This window comes from Amaranthus tricolor, chromosome 13 (genome assembly GCF_026212465.1).
Source record: "Amaranthus tricolor cultivar Red isolate AtriRed21 chromosome 13, ASM2621246v1, whole genome shotgun sequence".
Lineage (NCBI taxonomy): Eukaryota > Viridiplantae > Streptophyta > Magnoliopsida > Caryophyllales > Amaranthaceae > Amaranthus > Amaranthus tricolor.
This window is the reverse complement of record NC_080059.1, coordinates 4,647,277-4,652,571: the sequence shown is the minus strand read 5'-3', so window position 1 is coordinate 4,652,571 and position 5,295 is coordinate 4,647,277.

Below are 5,295 nucleotides of genomic sequence, written 5' to 3'. Positions count from 1 at the left end.
AGAAGAGAGTCGAAAAGAGTAATAATTCTTTAACTATAAACAACTTTGATTGGTTATATTAAAGTTATAGAAGTAGTAGTTGAATACAGCCCATTTGGATAAAAAGCCAAAGTCGTTGGAAATAAATCTTTTCAGTCATTTTGATGCATATAGTCCCTCTCTACTAACTTTGACTCAGGTTAAAGTAAATAATAGCATTACTAAAAATGGAAAGCCGTCTAAAAGCTTTCCTCTAAATAAAATAAAAGCTAACATTGAAATATGTAATGGCCTAGCCAACATGATAAATGTTCCATCCAACAATCACCAATATAATGTTTTGTGGTAGGAAATTAACTGTCAAAGAGTTGGTCTTATTCTTTGTGTGGTTTCATACAATATAATATGCATGAAAGATTCATTGAATGATGATGTATAATTATAAGTGTATGAATGAATCCAAAATTATTCTTGATTTTTGGCATGGGTTAGGAGCTTATATTTGACACTATTATTATAGATTATGGATTATGCTACTTAGGTTGGTGTATGAATTAAAGTTTGTTGTATTATTAGAGAAGAAAAGGAGGGGGAGAAGCCATCTTTTAGAAAGCAACATAGTATTGCCTTATTGGTATTACTATTCCATTGCCCATCTTATATGGACTTCACTTTCCCCTTTTGTCAACATTTGGATAAACTTGGATTCATGATTTTGTTAGGATACTCTAATTTGCATTATGGGTCTTTATGTCATTCGTTCCAAGTTTAACCAAAGAATACAAACAAGTGGGTGGGATGTCATTGAGATCCTTTCAATTAAAAATTATATATATATATATATATATATATATATATATATATATATATATATATATATATGTATATATATAATTTAGTATTAATCTCCATTGTCTATATAAGCTTTATTTATTATTTCATATTATCGTAATTAGTAGTTTGATATGTAGGATGAGGTCCTATATAACTCTAGATGGAACAAAACCAATGGTAAACGGGTTTACTAAATATGTTTAATGGATTTAGCGGCGAATTTGAGACAGAAAATAATTCAACGTTATTTTGATTATTGCTAAAATGCATTCCATCACAAGTTCGTAATAGAAATGGCAACCACCCAAATTCATCGGCTGCATTTTGGTGATAGCACGCGTGATGGGCTGGCGACAAACTAAGTCTGTCATTACTACGTTGCAAATTCAAAATAGGGCAACAGACTCTTAGATTGTCACCAGTCTATCACGACTTTTAAATTTGGAATGACCAAAGATTTTTTATTTCGATGCAACTTCGTCGCAATTTTTAAACAATTACATCAAATTATAATATATGTCGCTATTTTTTTTTATAGTGCAACGTGTAAAATTATTTTCATATTGAAATATCATTGTATATGGATTAAAATGGGGTACAAGGATTTATGTAAAATTTATTAATGCTTATAAAGGAATTAATAAGAGTTTATTGATTGGAAGACTTTGAGCAAGTCTAAGAAGAGAGTGAGTTATAGTTCTTTTGAGTAAAGCAAATAAAGAGAATAGAGTGTGTTTTAGAGTAGAACATAGGAGTTTGAGGAAGTTTCTATTGGAACCTTTAGTTCATCAATGTACTCTATAGTGGTATGAGTTGAGAAAAAGGTGTGAACTGCATACTATTTCATAAAAAATTTTCAAATTAAATCGTATAAATACTCTCCGTTTAAATAGCAATATCTCATCCTTCAGAATCTTCTTGTTATTGATTTTAATCATTTCATTGATCCCATAAAGGAGATTAAATTGAAGGATTTTGTTATTGTACTTATTACAACCAATACAACAAATTAATATCATTGGATTGAAAAAAAAAAAAAAAAAAAACCTTGCACATATATAAATGACACTCAATTATAAACTATCTACCAAAACTACATATTATCTAACAAAATTACATGATCCATCCTAACTCAATAATTTTATTGTTAATTCTTATGTGGTGATGCATGGATATTATACTATTTAGGAAAACTTAGCTTGTCAATTCAAGATTAAAGTAAACCATTAAATATTATGCATTGGAGCTTATTATAAAAAATTTACACCTTTTTGGTACAAATGATATTATTATTAAACTTCCCAATCTAGAAGAAACGGTATTAAATGTTAATTTGTTTTTATCTCTTCTAATTATTGAATTTACCATAACAATGTCTATAAAAAGATTTAATTGTAAACAATTTTTTTTTTATATATACCATTTCTAGAAAACGAAAAAAAATTTTACTCAACGTTTGTCAATCCTAAGTTAGCTAAAATAAAATTCTTTGTAGGAGTTTCAATCGTCTAGGAAAACTCAAAAACTATAAATTAGTTCTTTTAATTAACACCATTTGTCATTGATTAAAGAGATTATTATAATAAAAATGAATTAGTCAAAAGCTAGAATCTAGATCCTCCCTAATTAGGAATGTGAAAATACCATTTTAACCAATCATAGAGCATTTTGTTAGCCACGTTTCCCCATATTATTTTAGTCGATCAATATGACATAATTGCTTAGGTTTAGTCTAATCTAACTTTTTAGCTTAAATATTAATTTGACTATAATTGAGGATAATTAAGCTGAGTTGGCTAAGATGTGGGACATGTCTCATCTGTACCAACATGCAGTCTTGATGGGGACACCATCGTGGCACACTGCCATTGGCTAGGAACCCACGAGATTAGGTTGAGATTATATTAATTATAATTATATAATATAATTTTAGTTTTCAGCTACTTTTGTGAAAGACTCTTTTCATTTAGATGATTTCAAAACAAAAAATTTATGTTCTTATAATTTGTATATTGAGTCATTCAATCTTCGTATTAAATCTGTCTCAAAATGAAATTGTCTCATATATATATATATATATATATATATATATATATATATATATATATATATATATATATATATATATATATATATATATATATATATATATATATATATATATATATATATATATATATATAACAATTTTAGAGCCTTTCTTGAGCAACCAGCTAACAAATGAATATGTATTTAGGCATTTTAGTTAATCTTATGTTGACCTATTTCAAAATCAATCCGATAAACCGAATGAAAATCTCTAGCTAGTTGGAAAGATCACCACTCTTATTCTTTTATGTATCTTCCATGTATCCATCAAACCCCTATGACACTTATATATCCTTGATGCCAAAATCACTAGCTTTCTTTGGAGTACGTAGTGTTCTCCATTTAATGGATAAATCAAAGAAAAAAAACCAAGTTAATCCACAGATTATATCAAAGCAAAGGTTTTCCTTTTGAAAAAAACAAAGATAAATCAAAATGTAACAAAACTATCAATGTTGCCTTCCGGGAAACAACGATTTCAACTAATCCCATCCATTATTTCAAATGTCATTTACATTAAACAAAGAAAAAAAAATTAGAAAAAGTAATGTGAAACTAGTTTGGTTTCCATGTCCACATGTAAGATTCTTCTACAAAGTACGAATTAATATCGTTGCTTTTTATTAAACATAATTAATGATGAGATAATTTAAACATATCGGACATATTTCTCTGTCTCAAAAAAATAGCTTTAAATACAAATAGAATAAAAATCAACAAATGTAAATAAAAATAATTAAAAGAACATATATAATAGAAAAGTAGGAGAAATATGCGGATGATATGAAAAGATAAATTGAATGTGAGAATAATAATTGAAAAAATAGTGTAAGTCATGTCAAAAAATAAAAATTTAGTAAATTCATGAATTGAAAAAGTATAGGCCTAATTATTAGGGAAAGAGAATATTATTTATGATTTACTTAATTTAAAGAATAATCTTTATGAAGCTACGTGGATGAGTGAGCATCACATAAGGTCCCCACTAATCTCGATTAATCATTTGAAAGATTACATTTTTATGGATAAACCAAAGATTATACACCAAATAATTTAATTATTTTGTTCTTAAGATTTTGACTTCTAGAGTTTTTTCACTTACAATTTAATTATAGCTTTGGCCTTTCACTTGAAGTATCTTAAAGATTTTTGGTATCAATTTTAGTTTTAAGTTTTATGTTTTGTATATATTTGGTAAATAAATAGACTATATATACCATGATCAATAGTAATAATGCCCAAAGTGTAGCCTCAAATGAAAACTATTCTATGATATTTGATCAATCCATTGCCTATCTAGTCTTAGACTATACCTCATCCTTTCTCTACTTACGAATGTGATCTTTTGAACAAAATAAGAAGATGTGAATACTTTTCCTCTTCAAAATTTAAACTTCATTTTTTGATTGATCAATTTGAGAAATTACCCCACTTAGGAGGACGTAGTATTTATTAAGTGAATCTCATCAAATTTTTGAGTTTTTTGCACTTTTTAAATTATATTATAGTATTAAAAACTCATCAAAACACTCTACTAACGCTCTTGGTCTTGTAATCTGCTTTTGTTTAGTTGTTTCTTTTAAGAAATTCATGCAAGTTCATGTATATAATATCAATTATATTGGCATCAAAACAGACATACTTTGAGAACTTTATGAGCTGTTATTAATTTAAATGTTTTTATGAAGCTAGATGTCATCATAAGATATGACTCAGACAAAAAGTTAGGTCTCTTTTGGTATGTCAAATTGAAAGTTTTACTAATTTAAATTGATATTGAAAAGATGATTGATTCGATCATGAAAAAGATCATAAAAGTACTATCCATAATCAAGCTACGTATTTTAGGATGAGACAATATTAGATAGATTGTCAAAGAATACTACAACCAAATTAATTTGGAAAGTTGGAGTACTCCTAGTATTGCAAAAATGAATCTTATTAATTTCAAACTTTTGTACTTTTGATTAATTATCAAGTTAGGACCTTAATAATTTAATCCGTAAATTTTTATTCTTTTGGTTGAATTATTAGGAATTTAAAATAAACATACTCTAAACCTAAATTAATTTTAATATAAAACTTCCATTCTTTTATCAAGTTAATAATTTTATTTAATTTAAAGTTGATTTAGTTCAATTTTAATTTAAAGTTCATTTAGTACATCATTAGTTTTAAAAAGTTGCGATCAACTTTTTGTCCATGGCTAAGTGTCCGTTGCAATTAAACATTCCTTTATATAGTGTAATAAAAATTATTAAATCTAAAATTTGTTATCTACTCAATATTGCAAATTAAAAAAAAAAATACGAGCAACAATTATTATTATAGAAGTATATTGTAATAAAGTCTAATCTAAACAATAATGTGAAGCAATCAATTACTCTATGTTTT